Below are 23,400 nucleotides of genomic sequence, written 5' to 3' on the forward strand. Positions count from 1 at the left end.
GCAATGGATATGCAACTGCATGACTCAAATGGATGATTTTGAAAGTCTGATGTGATACAATCATTTAATTTAAGATTTTAATGTGTAATATAGGGGACAGAAAAGTTATTGCCATAGAGAGCAACAGATTAGGACCAAGGCCTCTTGTGTCAACCTAAGAGAGCTTGTTTCAGAAACATTTTTCTAACAGGATTGATATGCAGCTGTTCTAGAATTAAAATGCCTTCCAAGGGAGAAATCACTCAACACACTTCAGAGTATGATCTCTTTAATGAAAGTGCATCCATCTCCAGCTACTGCTAAAAGAGGAGCCAGCCTGAAAGAGATTCTGCATTCCACATATGCTAATCATCCTTGTGACATTTACATTAAGTCTTCAGGTTACACTAACAGCAGTTTAAATAGGGACAAAAGACTTCAAGACTTCTCAATTAGACAGAGGCGAGAGACTTACACAGCAAGGACATTTCCAAAAATATTTAACTATAACAGTTATGTGAAACAGCAAGATTTTCTTCAGTGACAGGGTCCTGAGGTGATGGTCACAAGAGATGAGAAAGAGAAAAAAAGTATAAGGTAGAAAAATAAAAGCCAGGGTGGGGAGGTCTTACACAAGCTATGTCTCAAGTCAACTAAGCTTCTTAAGAAGAATAGCAATTGAATACTACTTCCAGGGGTAAAATGAAAGGAAATGGGAAATTCTAGGAACTCAACAGAAAATATACAATGGGGCTGACTCAAAGAGGAGGCTAATCAAACAATGCTGCACATGGGGAAACAGGGTATCTCAAGAACATTTCTGGCTAAGCGATCTGTGGACTGATAACTATAGCCCCTGTGGGGGAGAGTTGGCTTCTCAGAATCTGAAGCAATCCCACCACAAATGCCCTGGTTCCAGACCATTGCTAGTTCTCCAAAGCATATTCCTATTTTTTGGAAAGGAGCTCTGTTTTTATTGTCAATACAACAGGCCATTAGAGAAAGTTCCCAAGGCCTAGGTCCAAGGTTTTTACTGTCTCTCCCAAGAATTTTCTTAATCTCTGCCTGAGGGCCTAAGTGAAAGCTTTGCTTGATCAGGCAATTTCTTAAAACATTAGTTTTTTTTTTTTCTTTTATTTATTTTTCTTTTTTCTTCTTTTTTATTTATTTATTTTATGGTTTTTTGAGACAGGGTTTCTCTGTGTGGTTTTGTGTCTTTCCTGGATCTTGCTCTTTAGACCAGGGATGACTCAAATTCACAGAGGTCTGCCTAGCTCTGCCTCCCAAGTGCTGGAATTAAAGGTGTGTGCCACCACCACTGGGCATGGATTAGCCTTAACTACTCGGCCACCTTGCCCCACAGTTTTTCAAGACAGATTTTTTACTGTGTAGCTTTGGAGCATGTCCTGGGACTTGATCTGTAGACCAGGCCGACCTTAAACTCACAAAAATTAACCTGCCGACCAGGCAGTGGTGGCGCACGCCTTTAATCCCAGCACTCGGGAGGCAGAGGCAGGTGGGTCTCTGTGAGTTCGAGGCCAGCCTGGGCTACCAAGTGAGTTCCAAGAAAGGCACAAAGCTACACAGAGAAACCCTGTCTCGAAAAAACAAACAAACAAAAAAAAAATTAACCTGCCTCTGCCTCCTGAGTGAGTGTAGGGATTAAAGGTGTGAACCACCACCACCACCACCACCACCACCACCACCACCACCACCACACTAGTGTTTTAAATAAGTTGACACCTGATGTGATATTGCCCATCTTGTAGAACTATGCTTTACTCAAAAGGAAAACTGGAACTTTATGGTATGCCAGGATTTAAGGTTGGTTGTTAACCTGTAATGCCTCAATGAGCAGCTTGTTTAGAGTCTTTGATACAGTGTTAGGCATAGTGGCGTTTTGTAAATAAGCAAGCAGTGGCTCCTTTGTAATGGTTTGGAGCCAAACAAATGTGTATCCTACTGTCCAAATTTCTAATAGGCCTGGCTATAATACACTTATCTTTGAGGCTTTCTTTTTTTGAGGCAGTCCTCCCTAAGCTAAATTCTATTTTATGAGACTTACTATCTCCAAAGAATTAATAAATCCTTTATATTACCAACTCTACTCTTCTACATGACACCTTAGTAGTTGAGTGCTACCCAACCCATGAGATGCATTTTACAACTTCCATAAAATTAACTTTAAATGGATCTTACACATGACAGTGAAATGCAAAGTCCTGAACCTCTAAAAGGTACTCTCAGTGTTTGAAAACCTGCTTTCAATGGGTGTACCAAAAGCATGTCAAAGTTCACTACAAAAACATTTTTCTTTTTTTTTTCCTTTTTTTGTGAGACAAACTTCTCTGTGTAGCCAGACCTGGATCTCACTCTGTAGAGCAGTCTGGCCTTGAACTCACAGAGAACTGCCTGTTGTCCCTCCCCAGTGCTGGTATTAAAGGCATGGGCTACCCTCACTCAGCACAAAGATGTTTCTACACACAGCTCCTTCACTCAATTCTGTGAGCAGATTCAGTCCACACAACAATGTTATTCAGAGGCCTGCCCCTGAGTTGAGGAAGTTTCAAGTACCACATGGGACTTCACAGGACAGGGATTCTGCAGGCAGGTTCCCACCCAGATCCAAGGAGGACCCATCACACTGGCTCCTGCAACTCACCGTCTGCTCCACCCCACCTGGGGACAGCAGCCCCTCACTCACCATGTCATTGTTTCCCAGCTTGGCCATGCTCTCTGCTTAGCTCCCGCAGCAAGAATCACAGCACACCACACAAAACTGTTGGCTGCAGTTTTTCTTCAAACCAAGTCTGAAACCAGTGGCCAGAAGGACCCTGCACAACTCGTAACTGGCAGGTCACCTGGAGAGCCTGATTGGCTAGTGAGGCTTGAGTGAAAAGAGTACCTCCCATAGTGTTACAATGTGCTTAAAGACAGAGCACAATGGTTCTTGACCTAGAAAAAAAACTTTTTCTTGATCAAATCAGCAGAGATATGCATATTAATTTCACTTTCACTTGTCCCTGGCTCCAATAGTAGACCCTGCTATCTTTCTGCACTCCAAGGAACTTTCCCTTCTTCCTCCTGGACACAATGTGGCTAGGTTATACAGATTACTATACTATTGGGGTGGAGTGATTCCCTGTCACACAGGTAAAAGGGTGCCTTGAATATTAACAGCTAAAGAGAAATTTAAATACACACAAGGAAAGTGTTTATTATATGACTTAATACTGATATCAGGTGAACTTAAGGTACTTGTACCTGGTTGTCACAGGGACTTCAGACAACCAGCAAAGAAAAGCAGGAACTAGGTCACAAACAAAAGTATACATCCATTGCTTTAGTAGTTTTATTCCAGAAATTCAGTGCAAACTGTTGGCAAATGAATAGTAATAAAGAGTAGTCTTCATAGATAGTTGAATACTTATAGAATAATTGAACTAGGAAGAATAGGTTTATGAGCATAAAGTGTGTTCTGAGAAGCATGGTGGTCGTTCTTCCTCGCTGGCCGAGGAGCGCGCCGCAACTGGTGCCGAAACCCGGGAAGGAAACTTCGGACACCAGGTGAGGGGTCGAAGAGGATTCAGAACTCAGCACACGGAGCGGTGACGTCGGTAAGTTCTCCAGGAACGGTGACGTCGGTAAGTTCGCCAGGAACGGCAGTGACTTCGGTAAGTTTGCCAGGAATGGCGATGACGTCGGTAAGTTCTCCAGGTATGCTGATTGCTGGGATTAATCCGTTTGTGCTTGCTTTTGTGTTCATTCTTATGACAATTGTTGTTCTTCTTTGCTGTTTTTTACATGCATGTCTTAAGGAAGGACGCAATGTGGAAATCATTAGAAAGGGACGCAAGGCATTAATTAAGCACCAGGATAGTCTATCAGAATCAGACTTTAAAGGGGAGAACTTAAGTAGGCCTAAAAAGAAGAAAGAAAAGAATAAAGAAAAGGAAAATAAAGAGAATAAACCAGAAAAGGAAGAAAATTCAGAAAAGAAAGGGAACCCTTTGTATCTAGTATTAGAGAAATTTGCAAAACTTGATTTATCTGATAATGAATTAGATTCAGATGAGGAGGAAAATTTAGAGAAAGCCACTGCTGAATATGAGGAAGAGAAATATGGGTGGTGGTGGCGGCCTCCTCCTTATAATGTTTCTGCTGGGGTGAATGTGGAACCAACAGCGCCTTCGGGACCACATCCACCCCCGGCAACACCTTCGTATCTGCAAACAGGTGGAGGTTGTCATTTTATCAGGAGGGACACCTGGGCACGGCTAGCGTCCACGTTTCCAGTCTTTGAAGATCCGCAAACAAACAACAGATATCATGAACCTGTGCCTTATAAACAATTAAGAGACCTGGTAGAGGCTGCTCAAGCCTACGGAGTAACGGCCAGTTATACCTTAACATTATTGACTAGGCTCACTATGGCTATGACTCCAACAGATTGGTTCGAAATAGCCAGAGCATGTTTAACTACAGGACAGTATCTGGATTTCAAATCTATAGTTACAGATACAGCCCAGGTACAAGCTAGAATCAATCTTCAGAATAATCGACCACAGTGGACGGCTGACATGCTACTGGGTCAAGGACAATGGACCGTAAATCAGACGGCATATCCTATTGAAGTTTATCAACAGGTAAATGAGATTTATTCTAAAGCTTGGAAATCATTACCAAATAAAGGAGAAGTATCAGGGAATTTGACTAAGATCATTCAGGGCCCGAACGAACCTTTTTCAGATTTCGTAGCTAGAATGATGGAGGCAGCAGGAAAGATACTTGGTGATGTAGAAACAGCCATGCCTCTGGTTCAACAATTAGTATATGAGCAAAGCACAAAAGAATGTCGTAAAGCCATTACCCCGTGGAAAGGAAAGGGATTAGAAGCTTGGCTAAAAGCCTGTCGGGAAATTGGGGGACCGCTAAGTAATGCTGGCCTAGTGGCAGCAGTCCTTACAACCACACGAGCTGCACAAATGGATGCTAGCTGCTCTGACGTAGCTCCTTTAATTATGCTCCAAGGAGGGAATTATGGTGTTCACACATTACTTGTTATTCTAATCATTCTCAGAGAGGTTATGGGGAATCCTTGTGCTGGCTGGGGGCCAGGTGCTAGGCATCACCTTTGCAGTGGAGGTTCAAACTGCTGCAGCTGGTCCCTGTCTCCAGAGATGTAGGCTTGGCCATTTCAGCCTCTTCAGGTGGAAGGAGTTGATGGCTCCAAACCATCCTTCATACCTCTACTTCCCTAAATGCACAGTTGAAAGGTGGCATTATGGTACTTAACCAGTGCATTGACTTGGTACAAGAACAAGTTGACATCCTTTGGCAGCTGGCCCAGTTGGGCTGTGAGTGGAGAATGCCTGGTTTGTGTCACTAGTGTGCAGTTTCAAAATGGTTCCTGAGCAGCGAATTTGTCTAAACAATTGTCTAGTTATCTTATAGGAAATTGGTCCAGAGAATTTGAAGAGATGCTGGAAAAACTGAGAGTGGCAGTGGTGACCATCAACTCCACCCGAGTGGATATCAGTCTGGTGGAGGGACTGTCCTCTTGGATCGCTTCTACCTTTTCCCTGTTTAAAGAATGGGTGGGAGTGGGTATATTTTTGGCATGCTGCCTTGGAGGATGCGTGTTTTGTCTGTGGTTGGTCTGCCGTTTGCAAGCATGTACAAAAAAGGACAAGGTCATTATCACTCAAGCCTTAGCTGCTTTGGAGTATGGCTCCTCCCCCCAGATCTGGCTTTCTGCCTTAAAGAATACCTAATATCCACACAGCCTTTGCACCCCTGGGACTGGTTAGTCCATTGCACAGGGGAAGGTATGTGGACAGCTTTCACATACTTGTATTGAGCACAGGATGCCAGGCTCGTGCACTGCACTTGAAGTGTAGGACATTTTCCTTCCTTCAAGGAGAGCAAGTCTGACTGCATATGGAGTCACATAGCCTTTGCACCCTTAGGACTGGTTAGTCCATTGCACTTGGGAAGGTATGTGGACAATTGTTACATGCATAGCCTTTGCACCCCAGGGACTGGTTAGTCCATTGCACACGGGAAGGTATGTGGACAATTGTTACATGCATAGCCTTTGCACCCCAGGGACTGGTTAGTCCATTGCACTCGGGAAGGTATGCAGGCAATTATGCACAGTTAACTCATCCTCGATCGGTCAACACATCATGAGGTGGGGACCTGATCGGATGAAATACTTGTGCTGCAGAAATCAGACCTATACTCTCTCCTGCTGCTTAATTAATAAAGAGGGGGGAGATGTAGGGAGCCGCTATTCAAAGATGGCGCTGGCTTCCTGGTAGCCTAGCTGTAAACAACTCCATATTTGGCTATGATGCACGAGTATGGTAATTGGCCTTATGTCCTCAGCCTATCCCATGGCTCTCCGTGCTAGCATTCTGGCGGGACCCAATCACAGTACGGCACGTTTGCCTGAGTCCCTATATAAGCAGCTGCAGTTTAGTCCTCGGGGCCCCTCACCTCCCGCTCTCCCTTAACCAAGAGGCGCTCCAATAAAGTGTGTTCTGAGAAGGATCCTCGCATGGTGGTCGTTCTTCCTCGCTGACCGAGGAGCGCGCCACAAGCACTATAGTTTGTCAGCACATATTCATCAGTGGGCAGATGAAAAAAAACAAAAACAAAAACAAAAAACCAAGTGTATTATTCAAGGTTCTCTATATGATCAGGACTGGTAGATCAAAGCTCTCCATGTAGAAATAAAGTGGATTTATTAGAATGTCTCACAAACTGTGGTTTAGATAGTCAAGCAATGGCAGCTACCAATAGAAATTTGAAGAATTCAGTAGTTGTTCAGTTCATGAGGCTGTATATCTTAGCTTGTCTTCAGTATACACCACAAGCCTAAGGAAGTAGACTCTAATCCTGGTAAAGGAATGAACTTGGTAGCCAGAGATATGACAAGCAGGCAGAGAGAGAGCTTCCTCCTTCAGTGTCTTTTATATATGTAGGCTGCCACCAGAAGGTATGATCAAGATTAAAGGTGAATCTTACACTTTGTTTGATTTTTTGGGGGGGTGATTTTGAGTTTGGATTTATCTGTGTTGCCCTAGAACTCATTCTGTAGACCAGGCTGGCCTCAAACTCAGTAAATCTAACTTATTCTGCCTCCTGAGTGCTGGGGTTAAAAGTGTGCACATTCCATTCACCAAGTAGCTGAAGGTGGATGCCACCTCAAATGACCCACATTAATAATGGGTATTTCCTTTCAAAACCTTTTAAAAATCTCTCACAGATATACCCATTTTTTTCAGTTTTAGTTATTTTTAGAAGTAGTCAGTTTAACTACCAAGAATAGCCATACAATAACCAAGACAGAAGAAAGGAGAAAAATTGCTGACCTACAGGTGTCTGGTAGAGTAATGGATGCCTTTGCAATGCTTTTCTTAAACAAAGGGAACATGTTCATTTTACTTATAGAGTCTGGACATGTTTAGGTCCAGTTCTCTCTATTCCTAAGCAGACCAGGTTAACAAATCTATTTCTGAACATGATAACAATGTAAAAGCAGAGACATTTAGGGGAATTTGTATCTCAAAGTAGTGCAGAAACATATATAAATTATAAAAAGGAGAAAAAAAAATGCCTCTGGGTTGTTGGTCTTTTACCACACGGTCTTAGCTGACAATTAGGTAAATAACAGAGTGAAAGTAGATTGTTCATGAGCATATGTGACCTGTCAAGCTTGATGTTTGATCTGAACGATAAACTGTACCAATGCCATAATTCTCACAGATACAAAACATAGAGAAGAAAAACACAGAAAACTTCATGGAAAGGTCACTTAACAGAACTGTATATTCCACTTTTAGATGGATGCTTATGATGATGTCTATTAACCTCACAACAAGGATGCTTTTGCCTCTGAGCAGGCTGGCTTCGCAGAAGGCGACAACTGCTTCCATGCAAGACCAGAAGGAGTTCATTTTAACTACCCCCAGCTCCTGTCTATCTCGCGGTTGTGACCTCACTGTAAAGAATTGCATTCTTTCCCTTTTTCTAACATAAACAATTAGTTGTATAATATTTTTATCTGTGCACATTATCATCAGAGGCTAATGAAGGCATGAGATGCCTGGAATTGGAGTTACAGCAAATTTTTTTTGCTACCTTGAGGGTTCTAGAAATGGAACGTAGGTCCTCTGTGACAACAGCCAGTGCTCTTAATTGCTGAACTATCTCTCTAGCCACTCTATTTATTTAAAATTTATTTCTATTAATTGATAATTAAAATATATAACATCACATTTCCTTTCATCCCTTCATTCCATCCCTTCAAAAATCCCTTCCAACTTCTTCCTTTCTAGGTATGGGTAAACAAGTATGCTGAAATACATGAATATAACCTGGTGTGTCCATTCTAATTAGTTGTTCACATATTGATAATTGGCTGAACACATTGTACTGGATAAACAATTAGGAAGCTGATTGTTTCATGCCTGAGGCTAATTCTCTCAAATGGAGGAGAATTCCACTTTTTAATCAGCACTTCTTTCATGCAAAGGATAACTCTTTTTCCTTACTGGAGTGGATACTTATTCTGGTTAAAGAATTTCCTTTCCTACTCTTATGCCCAGATTGTGGGGACCCCCAAAAGACCAACATGAAGACTAAATCCCATATATAAAAGCAAAGATTCTTTATTGTCATGCTCAGAGCTTGGGCTCTCTGTCTGTGGGATGCAACAGTAAGAGCAGAGAGCCCTGTGTCCAGGCAAGGTGGGTTTTTTTTTATCATAGCAGAGGTTGAGGTGAGTAGCTTTCTAGGGTTCAGGATGCTGATTGGCTGATATTTGTCTAGGGATAATAAGGTATTTCAGGTACTTCCACTGGATGGTGTCAGCTTATGGCTTTTCCTAATTATTTGTCCAATACAACAAAAATAGACACAGCTGCTTGTATTCATCTATTTCAGCATACTTGTTCAACCATACCTACTAAGTAAGAAGTTGGAAGAAATTTTTGAAGAGGTGGAATTAAGAGATGAAGCAAAATGTGATGTAATACCTCTTTTTAAATTTTTATAATTTGATTTTTTACATATCAGCCACAGATTCCCCTGTCCTCCCTCCTCCCACTAGCCCCCTACCCTCCCCCCAGATCACTCCCCACTTGCATCTCCTCCAGGGCAAATACTCCCCTGGGGATTCAGCTCAGCCTGGTAGATTCAGTCCAGGCAGGTCCAGTACCCTCCTCCCAGGCTGAGAAAAGTGTCCCCGCATAAGCGCAACGTTACAAACACCCAGCTCATGCACTAACGACAGGTCCCCGTCCCACTGTCTGGGTGCCTCCAAAACAGTTCAAGCTAATCAACTGTCTCACTTATCCAGAGGGCCTGATCCAGTTGGGGGTTCTTCAGCTATTGGTTCATAGTTCATGTGTTTCCACTAGTTTGGCAATTTGTCCCTGTGGTTTTTCCAATCTTGTTCTCAATAATTCTTGCTCATACAATCCCTCTTCTTTCTCACCAATTTGGATTCTTGGATCTCCACCTGGGGCCTGACAGTGGATCTCTGCATATACTTCCATTAGTCATTGAATGATATTTTTTAGCATGACAGTTAGGGTACTTAGCCATCCTATCACCAGAGTAGGTCAGTTTGGGCTTTTTCTTGACAATTGCCAGTAGTCTATTGTCGAGGAATCTTTGTGGATTTCTGGGGACCTCTCTAGCACTTTGCTTCTTCCTATTCCCCTGGGGTCTTCATTTATCTTGGTCTCTTTTTCCTTGTTCTCCCTCTCTGGTCTTGATCCAGCTGGGATCTCCCGCTCCTCTAAGCTCTCTTTCCCTTGACCCTTGCACTTCATTACCCCTCCCCCCATGTCCAGTTTGTTCATGTAGATCTCATCCATTTCTCTGTCATTGGGTGATCCCTGTATCTTTCTTAGGGTCCTGTTTTCTAGGTAGCCTCCTTGGGGTTGTTAGTAGCAATGTAATCATCCTTTGTTTTACATCTAGTATCCTCCTATGAATGAGTACATACCATGTTTGTCTTTCTGAGTTTGGGTTACCTCACTCAGGATGATTTTTTCTAGATCCATCCATTTGGCTGCAAACCTCATGATGTCATTTTTCTCTGCTGATTAGTACTCCATTGTGTATATGTACCACATTTTATTTATCCATTCTTCAGTTGAATGGCATCTAGGTTGTTTCCAGGTTCTGCCTATTACAAACAATGCTGCTATGAACTACTGAGCATGTGCCCTTGTGGTATGATTGAGCATTCCTTGGGTATATGTCCAAGAACGGTATAGTTGGGTCTTGGGAGAGAGTGATTCCCAATTTTCTAAGAAAGCACCATATTGATTTCCAAAGTGGCTGTACAAGCTTGCATTCCCACCAACCGTGAAGGAGAGTTCCCCTTGCTCTACATCCTCCCCAGCATAAGCTGTCTTCAGTGTTTTTGATCTTAGCCATTCTGACAGGGGTTAGGTGGTATCTCAGAGTTGTTTTGATTTGCATTTCGCTGATGATTCGTGATGTTGAGCAATTCCTTAAAAGTCTTTCAGCCATTTCAGCTTCCTCTGTTGAGAATATTCTGTTTAGCTCTATAGCTCATTTCTTAATTGGACTGTTGGGCAATTGGATATCTAATTTCTTGAGTACTTTATAGATTCTGGATATCAGCCCTCTGTCAGATGTGGGGTTGCTGAAGACCTTTTCCCATTCTGTAGGCTGTCGCTTTGCCTTGTTGATTGTATCCTTTGCTCTACAAAAGCTTCTCAGTTTCAAGAGGATCCATTGATCGATTGTTTCTCTCAGTGTCTGTGCTACTGGTGTTATTTTTAGGAAGTGATCTCCTATGCCAATGAGTTCAAGACTACTTCCTACTTTCTCTTCTATCAGGTTCAGAGTAATTGGATTTATGTTGAAGTCTTTGATCCACTTGGACTTAAGTTTTGTGCACGGTGACAGATGTGGATCTATTTGTAGCCTTCCACATGTTCACATCCAGTTATGTCAGCACCATTTGTTGAAGATGCTTTCTTTTTTCCATTGTACAGTTTTGGCTTCTTTGTCAAAAATTATATGCTCATAGGTATGCAGATTAATGTCAGAGTCTTCAATTCCATTCCATTGGTCCACATAACAGTTTTTAATGCCAGTACCAAGCTATTTTTACTACTGTATCTCTATAGTAGAGCTTGAGGTCAGGGATCATGATGCCTCCAGAGGTTATTTTATTGTACAAGATTCTTTTGGCTATCCTTGGTTTTTTTGTTTTTCCATATGAAGCTGAGTATTATTCTTTCAAGGTGTGTGAAGAATCGTGTTGGTATTTTTTTTTTTTTTTTTTTTTGGTTTTTCGAGACAGGGTTTCTCTGTGTAGCTTTGCGCCTTTCCTGGAACTCACTTGGTAGCCCAGGCTGGCCTCGAACTCACAGAGATCCGCCTGCCTCTGCCTCCCGAGTGCTGGGATTAAAGGCGTGCGCCACCACCGCCCGGCTTCGTGTTGGTATTTTAATGGGGATTGCATTGAATCTGTAGATTGCTTTTGGTAAGATTGCCATTTTTACTCTGTTAATCCTGCCTATCCATGAGCATAGGAGATGTTTCCATTTTCTGACATCTTCTTCAATATCTTTCTTCAGGGACGTAAAGTTCTTGTCATATAGGTCCTTCACTTGCTTAGTTAGTTACTCCAAGGTATTTTATATCATTTGTGGCTATTATAAATGGTGATGTATCTCTGATTTCCTTCTCAGCCTGCTTGTCAATTGTATACAGGAAGACTACTGATTTTTTTTTTAGTTGATCTTGTATTCTGCTATGTTGCTGAAGGTGTTCATAAGCTGTTTCAGTTCCTTAGTTGAATCTTTGGGGTCACTCATGTACACTATGATGTCATCTGAAAATAGCAAAAGCTATACTTCTTCCTTTCTAATTTGTATCTCCTCATGTTGTCTTATTGCTCTGGTTAGAACTTCAAGTACTATATTGAATGAATATGGGGAGAGCAGACAGCCTTGCCTTGTTCTTGATTTTAGGGAATCGCTTTGAGTTTCTCTCCACTTAATTTGATGTTGGCTGTTGGCTTGCTTTAAATTGCCTTTATTAGGTTTAGGTATGTTCCATGTATTCCAGATTGCTCCAAGACCTTTATCATGAAAGGGTGTTGGATTTCGTCAAATACCTTTTCAGCATCTAGTGAGATGATCATGTAGTTTTTTTCTTTCAGTTTGTTTATTTGGTGTATTAAATTGACAGACTTTTGTATGTTGAACCACCCTTGCATCCCTGGGATGAAGCCTACTTGATGATGGTGGATAATTGTTTTGATGTCTTCTTGGAGTCTGTTTGCCAGTATTTTATTGAGTATTTTTTCATCAATGTTCATGAGGTAGATCGGTCGGTAGTTCACTTTCTTTGTTGCATCTTTGTTTGGTTTAGGAATCAGGATAATTGTAGCCTCATAGAAGGAGTTTGGTAATGTTCCTTCTGCTTCTATTGTGTTGAACAATTTAAACAATATTGGAATTAACTCTTCTTTGAAGATCTGGTAGAATTCTGCACTGGAACCATCTGGTCCTGGGCTTTTTTTGGTTGGGAGACTTTTAATGACTGATTCTATTTCCTTAGGGGTTATTAGATTATTTAGTTTACTGGTCTTGATTTAACTTAAGTATATGGTACATATCCAGAAAATTATCCATTTCTTTATGATTTTCCAGTTCTGTGGAGTAGAGGTTTTTGAAGTATACCTGATGATTTTCTGGATTTCCTCATTGTCTGTTGTTATGCCCCCCTTTTCATTTCTGATTTTGTTAATTTGGATACTCTCTCTCTCTGTCTTTTGGTTAGTTTGGATAAGGGCTTGTCTATCTTATTGATTCTCTCAAAGAACCAACTCTTTGTTTAGTTAATTTTTTTGTATTGTTCTCTTTGTTTCTATTTTGTTGATTTTAACTCTCAATTTGATTATTTCCTGGTGTCTATTCTTCCTGTGTGTCTTTGCTTCATCTTGTTCTAGGGCTCTCAGGTGTGCTGTTAAGTCACTAGTGTGAGATTTCTCCAACTTCTTTATGTGGGCATTCAGTGCTATGAATTTCCCTCTTAGCACTGTTTTTATAGTGTCCTATAAGTTTTATTCATGAGGTATATTCATTTTCATTGATCTCTAGGAACTCTTTAATTCTTTCTTTACTTCTTCTTTAACCCATTCATGGTTCAGTTGTGCATTATTCAGTTTCCATGAGATTGTAGACTTTCTGTAGCTTTTGTTGTTGCTGAAATCTAACTTTAAGCCATGGTCTGATAAAACACAGGAGGTTATTCCAAATGTTTTTTATCTGTTGACATTTGCTTTGTGGCCAAGTATGTAGGTTGGTTTTAGAGAAGGTTCCATGGGGTGCTAAGAAGAAGGTATATTCTTTTTTGTTAGGATGGAATGTTCTGTAAGTATCGATTAAGTCTTTCTGAGTCATAATATCAGTTAAGTCCTTTATTTCTGGTAAGTTTTGATTTGGCAGATCTGTCCATTGGTGAAAGTGGGATGTTGAAGTCTCCCACTATTAATGTGTGGGGTTTTAAGCTTTATATATGTGTTTTAAGACTTAGTAATGTTTCTTTTACATATGTGGGTGCCCTTGTATTATGGTGTATACTGAAGACTAGCTGAAATATTTAGCCTTATGAGCTGAACAATGACTGGCCTCTACAAATTTTCATTGGTAGGCAGCCATTGTTGGACTACATGGACCACAGCTTGTAGGAGATTCTACAAGCAATTAAGATTTTTAAAAGAAAAGCCGTGTAATAATGATGATTTAGAACTAATTTGTGGGGCTGGAGAGATGGCTCAGAGGTTAAGAGCATTGACTGCTCTTCCAGAGGTCCTGAGTTCAATTCCCAGCAACCACATCGTGGCTCACAACCATCTGTAATGAGATTGGGTACCCTCTTGTGGCCTGTAGTCATACATGCTGTATACATAATAAATAAATTAATCTTAAAAAAGAACTAATTTGTGTAGACATGGGCAAAATAGGACAAAACACAAACAGAAATCACAGATGTGAATGAAAAACAAGTTCATTCTTCAACTCTGAACCAAAACCTATTCAGTATAAAAAATGGAGCAATATTTTCACAGTTTACATCTATAAATCATAAGCTGGATAGTGACTTGTGTGGGGTTAGGAGCATCAAGAAAAGGCCATCCTCTCATGAATATTGAATTCAAAACCACATCAGTCTACTAAAGCTCAGGTCACAAAATAAGAAAGTCTGGCCCAAAATTGTTAGCCCACATGCATTATTCTACTTCTTCAAAGTACAGCCAGCATTGGCATTTAGTGGTCATATAAATAATATCTCAGCCAGGTATTACAGTATAGACTTTAATCCCAGGCTCTGGAGTCCAAGACAAGCAGATCTCTGAGCTTGAAGCCAGCTTGCTCTACTCAGCAGTTCCAGACCCATCAAGGATACATATTGAGAGTGTTTCAAAGAACCTAAATGAAGGCCAGGCATGCTGGTGTAAGCTTTCATTCCCAGCACTTGTGAGTCAGAGGAAGGCAGATCTGTCTGTAAGTTCAAGGCCAGCCTGATCTATATGCAAGTTCTAAGACAGCCAGGGATACATAAACAGAAGTTGTCAAAAACAAACCAAAACCAAAAAAGGTCTATTTTTATTAGATCAAAATATAAAAGTCCTTTATTACTTAAGCTTCAAGAGTCTTTAAAGTTTCAGTGTCTCCAACAGTAACAGCCATTTTTTTAGGATTGATTTTTTTTTTAATATTTAAAAGTATTTTTCCATCTTCCATACCAAACACAGGTCCCTCTCCCTCCTCTCAATCTGTTCAGCCCACCTTCCCCCGTTCTGCCTCCACGCACTCCTCAGAGAGGGCAAGGCCTCCAATGCAAGTCAACAAAGTCTGTCATATCAAGTTGAGGCAGAACTAAGCCCACCGACCCTTCCTTTCATCATCTTGAATAAGGTATTCCTCCATAGGCAATGGACTCAAAAAAGCCTGTTCATGCACTAGGGATAAATACTGGTCCCACTGTCAGGGGCCACACATACCACACAAGCCACAAAACTGTCACCATATTCAGAGGATCTAATTTGTTCCCATTCAGGTTCCTCGGCTGTCAGTGCAGAGTCCTTGAGCTCCAACTAGCTCAGGTCAGCTGACTCTGTGGGTTTCCTCATCATGATCTTGACCTCCCTTCTCACATAATCTCTCCTCCCTCTCTTTGACTGTACTCCAGGAACTCCGCCCTTTTCTTAGCTATGGATCTCTACATCTGTTTCCATCATTTACAGTCACAGCTTTATATGGTACTGAAAATCATTCAAAAATATTCTTCTATTTTTCTAAACTACTAATATTAAATGCAAAAAAAATGTTTTACACATCCTCTCCTCATAGTAGCCAAAGTGTCCCAAGTATCATACTTGGCAAATGTAATGGGTATCTGTTCCAGCTTTGAACTGTAAATGCCACCCCCATTGAAGCTTCAGTAACTGACAGCTCTCTTGGTTCCTGGATCCTGGATGCTGGAGGTAGACTGAGCAGAGTTCTCCATAGAACACCACTGGACTGTGCTTCACCTTTCCCACACCTTGTTACCTATCCCTTCAATTGTAAGTAACCCCACAAAATAACCTCCTTTTTAACTACATGGAGTTGCCTTAGTATTTAAACCAATATCTGGCACTAATGTGGGGCAAATTTCAAAGGCCTGAGTGGCTTCCACCCCCAGCCTCCTCCCCAGCTGGCAGGTACCTAAACCCACCTGCTGAGTTCCGTATAACGAGGGAATGCCTACACTGTTCCATTCCTGAAAACGGAGCAGCTAGTCCAGTCTCAGTTCCCTGGCAAGGTTAGCCCCCAGAACAATGAAAAACCACTGTGAGTGAGTGCTGGCTCTCTGCCATCTTGGCTCCTGCCTTCAGCTGCCACCAGCCAAGGTTGCCAGCAATACCTGCTTGGAGCTATTACCAGTGCCTCCTGCTGGCTGAAAAGCGCTACTACACCCCAAAAACCACTGAAAAGAAGGTAAGATAGATAAGCCGGTACTTGATAATTTTACATCTTAAAAAACCTTAAAACTGACTACAAATTTTGAGTAATTCTTGTAATATGGCTGACAACATTACCTCACAAGAATTTAAAACTTTTTTGCCTGTATGATAAATAACATTTTCCTGGAAATATATAACCTTCCTAAGGTATATCTGGCCTGTACCATTTTGGCATTCATCATAATAATTCACAGTGTTCAAATACTGGTTTAATAATAAGAACAAAGATGAGTCATTATTGAGACTGATACAGGCTTTAAAAGATAGCAATGAAGGCTTACATAAAAATATTCTTTCTCTCAAATCTGCTAACCAGGATTTACAAAACAGGCTTCTTAGTTTGGAATCTGCCAACTTAATACAAGAGCTCCAGTCCATTAATAATAAATGTATACCAACAATTGATTTTTATTGATAATAAATGTGACCATTTAATGAATAGAACACTAACTCTGCAAACTAAAGTTGTAACTACTCAGACACTATATAAGGAAGAAAGATTATCATTAATTGATATGATAAGGTCCATGGAATCATGTGCTATAGAAGAACATAAAAACTTCTATGATTTCATGAGAAACCTGGAATCCCTTGCAAGAAAGGAGTTTCATTCCCTAAAACAGACCCTAGGTGCTCATTTGCAAGCCCTGGAAGAAACTTTCAGTAAACATGACAAGGGACCTAATAAGCAGAAGGGCAAGACCATACAGGTTGTAACATCTCCAAATGGCTCTCATACAATAGCTTATCCTGTTATCGTCCATGAGAAGCTAGCAGATGACATACATCCTGAGTCATATATGACATATACATTACAACCAAATCAACAAGGGACTTTAAAATATAATGGATGCAGTAATTACATATGGGATACACTCCACATATGTAAGACAGATGTTAAATTCATGGTCTACCTCGCGTATAATCATTCCAGATGACTGGCATCAGTTAATTTCAGCTGTTCTAGAATATAGCCAGCAGTAACTGTGAAAAAACTGGTTGAGAGAAAAGGCAAGAAATTTAAAACAAGGTAAACTCAGAGGTTTTGAGATCTCCCAAGATCAAATACTTGGTGAGGGATGTTTAGCTGACAGGAATGTACAAGCCAATTATGATGAGCATACTGTATCCCTATGCCATACAGCAGCTCTAAATGCTTGGGAAAAATTCCCGAACCAGAAAAAAACAACTAAGGTACACACAAAGATATTTCAGGGACTGCACAAACCCTTCACTGATTTTTTTTCCAAAGGCTGGACACAGCTATAACAAAAATGGTGTCAGATAAAGAATTCAGAAAAAAAATTTAACTGAGTCATTGTCATTCCACAATGTTAATGCAGAATGCAAAAGAATACTTACACTGGTAAAGTTCAGATCAGCTCCTTTGGGAAAATGGGTTCAGTATCCTAATGGTGTTGAGTCTCTTAACTATAGTAATGAGACTTGGATAGGAGAGACAAATTCCAGAGATGAAAGAAGGCCCCATAGTACCAAATGTTTTAAATGTGGTACACCAAGTCATATAAGTAAAAATTGTATATGGGGTGCTCCTAGAAGTAATACTCCTTTTAGAAATAGCCCAAACAGAAGACCCCAAACTCCTGGATTATGTCGAAGATGTGGCAAAGGCCAACATTGGACCAATGAGTGCAGATCAAAAATAGATATACGAGGCAACCCTTTACTGGTGGGAAATGCCTCAGGGGGCCTCTTGTATGCTCCCAAATCAAATGTGGTACAAACATTTCCAGCCACTGTAGAAGAATTTCCTCTCCAGGACAACTGAATAAACCAATGCCTATTGTAAAAACTGATACTACAATGGATGATAAAACAGCTCTGATAGATGAATCACAATTTCCAAAGAACACAATAAAACAAATATTTTGGCAGACTTCCATAAATGACCAAAGACAAAAAGCTTAGAATTCAAATTAATGGCCTTGTTCTGGGGTGCCTGGTAGACACAGGTGCAGATGTGACTATAATTACACGAAAAGTATGGCATCCAAATTGGCCTCTTCAAGAGGTAAATGTCCACCTCCTAGGGATTGGAACCCTATTTCAGATAAAACAAATTTTGAGATGGATTGAATTAATAGGGCCAGAAGGACAGAGAGGAAGTCTGAAGCCATATGTAGCAAATGTAGCAATAAATCTTTGGGGCCGAGATCTGTTACAACAGTGGAATATCCAGATTAAAATGCCTACACTCTTAGAAAAGGAATACAGACCAATGCATATCTCTAGGAATAAAATCATAACATGCTATAAAAAACAGTCATCAACCACTCAGGCTGTACACAAACAGAACACAACTACTATTGAACTGTCAGAAGTACCAACTGCCTTACTAATAAACCTGTCTGGGTAGGATAATGTCCTTTGACAAAAGAGAAGCTACAAGCTTTAGAACAGCTGGTTCAAGAGCAGTTAAATGCTCAACACATTAAAGAATCTACCAGCGCTTGGAATTCTCCTATATTTGTTATAAAAAAAAAAAAGTCTGGAAATTGGAGAATGTTGAGAGATCTGAGAGCTATTAATAAAGTAATTCAGCCAATGGGCTCCCTACAGACTGGGGTGCCCTTCCACTCTCTGCTACCCAAAGAATTACCTATAATAGTTATTGACTTAAAAGACTGTTTCTTTACCATACCCTTACAAGAAAATAAAAGAGAAAAATTTGCCTTCACAGTACCTAATTATCACAATTCCCAGCCAGTCAAGAGATATCAAAGGAAGGTCCTCCCACAGGTAATGTTAAACAGTCCTACCTTGTGCCAATACTTTGTGCAAAAAATTTGGAGATAATTTGTGTAATGTTCCCACAATCCATAATTTATCACTATATTGATGATATCCTATTAGCTGATCCAAAGTTAGACACATTAAAAAACATGTTTAAAAAAGTAAAAAAAAAAAAAACAAAAAACAAAAAAAACCGCTTTGCCTCACTGGGGACTACAAATAGCTCCTAAAAAATACAAAGAGGAGATTCTATTAATAACTTAGGATATAAGATAGAGCTACAAAAAATTAGACCCCAAAAGGTATAACTAAGGAGAAATTGATCTAAGACTCTTAATGATTTTCAAAAGTTGTTTGGAAACATTTCCAACTTACTGGGCATCATGGGAATACCCAAAGATGGACTATAAAATTTGACTATTACTCTAGAAGGGGACAAAGAATTAAATAGTCCAAGAGAATTATAAGCCAAAGCTGAGAAGGAATTGGATCTAGTAGAACAGACAATTTGACAAGCACATGTGGATTGTGTGGACCCAGAACTTAAATGCATGTTAAATCATACAAATGAAAAATAACAAATTGATGAAAAAAATTCAGTCCTGTGTAAATTTATTCAACACATATCTGAACTGTTCTTTAAATATTAATACTGTTTTTGAACATTTCTTTGTGAGTGTATGTGTGTATATGTGTTTGTGTGTCTTTTTGTGTGGTGTGTATGTATTTGTATGTGTTTGTATGTATGTGTTTTTATGGTGTGTGTAGTTTATGTTATCTTTGTATGTGTTTATGTTTGTTTGTCTTTATGTTTGTGCATGTATTTGTGTATATGTGTGTATTTGTGTTTATGTGTATAGTTTGTATTTGTTTGTTCTTTGTGTTTGAGTACTATGTATGTGTTTTGTGTGGTGTGTATGTGTGTATGTGTGTGTGTGTGAGAGAGAGAGAGGTATATGTGATGTGTGTGTCTCTTTGATGGGTGAGTGCTTATATGTGCGAGACCTGATATACAATGGCCAATGAAAAACTTGGAGGACTTGGTTCTTTCTACCATGGGTTTCCCAGGAAAAAGCTCCCTGCACTAGTACAACATTATATGACCTCATCTCAAGATCTCATTAAAATACATGTAAATAAACTTTACAAAACAATTGCTGGCACCAAAAGACAGTGTAAATATACTGTCTTGTGTGATTGCTTTTCAAACAAACAAGAAATAACTCAGGTTTACTACTTGTTGCGGGCTGCAGGAATATATCATAAGAACTCAGCTGGTTATGGCAAAGTCACTACCTGGAGGGATCATGGAATTCCTCCAGAGGAAGCCAAATCCCAAGGAGTTTTTGGTGTTACTTGGCTTGTTATATATCAGCTGTATTCTGTTATGAAATTCATGTGTGCCTTCATAGCTTTCCCAATTGACTTTTCCCTAAGAAGAGCTAACAGTGTAGACTGATCACTCTCTGGACATACACATTCCAGGTATTTGGAGAACAGCCTCAGGAAAGGCTTTCTCTGGAATCAGATTATCTCCCTTGGCCACTTTCAAGGACTACAGGAAACACCACCCAGGTGGGCGCCCATTGTTAGTCCCAGGTGGACTAACAATGATAATAGCCCACATGCAAGTCTCCTGACTTAAGGTAAATTCCACAAGGGGACACCGCCTAGGTCAGGTAGACATTAAGTAATAGCTTTATACAATTTAGCTCAGACCCCTCCTTTCTTACAGCCTTACTAACTTTATAGACCTCTAACTACTTACCTAACCACTTCTAGGAATATTTAGATAAACTTCTGTGCTAACAGCTATGCTCAGCCAGAACTCCCAGTTCAAGCCTCCCTGTAATTATCATTATTGGTAGCATCTGGCCAGGTCCATCACCGGATGGAGGAAAGTACCGTATCAGAGATACCTCTGTACTCTCTAGAACAGACTTAAGCATCCAGGCTACCTGTTTGAGAAGGCCTGGCGGATGTGCCAATTAAGCCTTACTTCCTCTTTTCCCAAACCTTACCTCCAGTTCCAGATCTCCCTTTAACTATCACCAGAGGCATCTAGCTGTACACAGGTTGCCTAGAGACTGAGCACACTTTCCCCCACCCTGCAGAAAAACGGCAGACAGCTTGGACAGATAGGAGCCACAGGAAAAAAGAAGACAGTTTTATTTTCTCCCATTGACCTAGCAACTTATAGATTTTTTACATCTTTTACCAAACACATTTAAGGTTATAGTTGTGCACGTAAGACCCCTCTTCTTAGACATTACCCATATTTAGCCTTTAGTTGATTCATTAGTCACTTCCCCTTTGGGTCACAAATGGTAATTAACAACTAGTGCCCCTCTTTGTAATTCTTATCAACCCTCCATTTGATCCTGATAGTGGACAATCACTGCCTGAGGAAGTTCAGGCTGAGTGTCCTGGGTGGAGGGGAGGATTGTGATTTTGGAGAGATATATAACTGTAAAGCAGAGGACAGAGAGGGGAGAAGAGAATGGAAGAACTAGAAGGGTAAGAACTTGAGAGGAACGAACTGAGATGGGGAAGAACTAGATTGAAGAGCTAAAAGAGAGGACTAGAGGAACGAGATGGAAGATGAGGAAGAGCCAGATGGGGAAGAACAAGATGAGGAAGAGCCAGATGAGAGAGAAGGAGACGGTAGAGGAGCTGATGGGGGAAAGAACTAGATAGATGAGAACCTAGAAGGGACAGAACTAGATGAAGGAATTAAGATAGAACATAGAGGGGACAGTAGATAAATATAGAGAGAAATCAGGCAAGAAAGGAGCTAGACATGAGAACAGAACCGAAGCTGTGTATAAAGGATGTTATGCCAGAGGAATTAAAGCAAGTGGACAATAGAACTCGGTGTGCTGAGATTCAATTTACAGAAAATAGTCCTCGCCGTCAGTAGTTCTCTCTCCTGAGCCCCTGGGATGTATAATATTAAGGCTGGTCCCTCTAATATTATACAAGACCTGGCGCCCTTGGGTACCCAGTCTCAGGAAGAGTAATCTACCAAGCACACTCAAAAAGCAGTGGTGTGCTTGGCGGAGGCTGTCCAGAGACGAGGCAGTCTCTCCGGGGAGTCGTAAAGGTGACCCCTGAAGTGCCGGCTACCGACGGACCTCACCAAAGGTGCTGCAGACCGGGAGGAACCCCAGGCCTCTTTGTGGTGAGTAGTTGAATATCTCCCTTCTCTATTAAGAATTCTTCTTGCGGACGGGCGGTGGTGGCGCACGCCTTTAATCCCAGCACTCGGGAGGCAGAGCCACAGGATCTGTGAGGATCTCTGTGAGTTCGAGGCTAGCCTGGTCTACAGAGTGCGATCCAGGAAAGGCGCAAAGCTACACAGAGAAACCCTGTCTCGAGAAAAAAAAGAAAAAAAAAAAAAAAAAGAAAAAAAAAATCCTTCTTGCACCGTGAGTCAGAACGAGTCAAAAGACAATCAGTTTTTGATAGAAATTACAGGACACAGGCTTACGACGAAAGGCATTTCAGTCAGCTCTATTCTGTTTACAGGCTTAGATAAGGAAGCAAAGACTATCTTAATTCCATAAAGCCCCCTAAAAAATGTAAGGAAAGATTTAGGAGACCCCTAAAAGCCACCAACCTTATGAAATTGATTTACCATCAGAATATGATAAGCGGCAGAGATTTTAACCCCTCCCTTTTAAGGAGAAACCTGCCGTTACTTCATTCAGGGTCTTACAAGGAGGTAACACAATATTCTTACACTACCGGACCTCCTGAGAGCATAAACTAGAGCTATGAAGTTCGCTATTTCTCTATACTAGCAGCAGCGTCCTGCTACAAACAGCCTTTTTTGCTAAAACTACTGGAATCTAAGGGTCAACTTGAGCCCTAAACTTGCCCTGCAGCTAACTAGGAGCTGCTCCGCTCCAGCAGCCTTCATTTAAATTAATGCAAGCCTCACAGCCAATGCCGATTTAAAAACTAATGGCAACTCCCAGCTCTCCTAAAAAAGTGTCTCTTTCTCTCTCTTTCCTTTTTCTGGGTTGACTATTAAGTTCTTGGTAATTTACAAAAATCTTGGCCAAGTACAAGAACTTCAGTTAACCCATTTCAAAAAAACAGGTCCTGGTTAGGGGACGCCCTACTACGACCTGTATGGATTCATCAGACCCCTGAAGACGTTTGGGGGTCGGAATCCTAACCATCTGCCTTCTTCTCTCTGAACCTAACTATCTGCTATCTGCATCTCAGCTCACTTGGGCTTTTGAGTCGTCTCCACCCTTCTCCTCACCCTGCCATTCCCGGTGGCTATCTGGCTTGATACAGGGTGCAGCTGCTACAAAAAAAAAAAAGAAAAGAAAGAAAGAAACAAAAAAAGAAAAAGAAAAGGAAAAAAATTCTCCTTTGTTTTACTGTTTTATTGTGCTTATCTCATTTCATGATACACCTTAAAGGATTTATTAAATTGTTACTCTCCTCATATACTATATTTTTGAATAAGAGTTCCTGTTTCTATATTAAAAAAATTTTCAGTACAAACTTAATATTTTTAAGGCTAAACTGACGGGTATAAAACCAAAGTTCTAAGCTTATAAGGGCAACTAACTTAT

The sequence above is a fragment of the Peromyscus leucopus genome, chromosome X, assembly GCF_004664715.2.
Source record: "Peromyscus leucopus breed LL Stock chromosome X, UCI_PerLeu_2.1, whole genome shotgun sequence".
NCBI classification, from domain to species: domain Eukaryota; kingdom Metazoa; phylum Chordata; class Mammalia; order Rodentia; family Cricetidae; genus Peromyscus; species Peromyscus leucopus.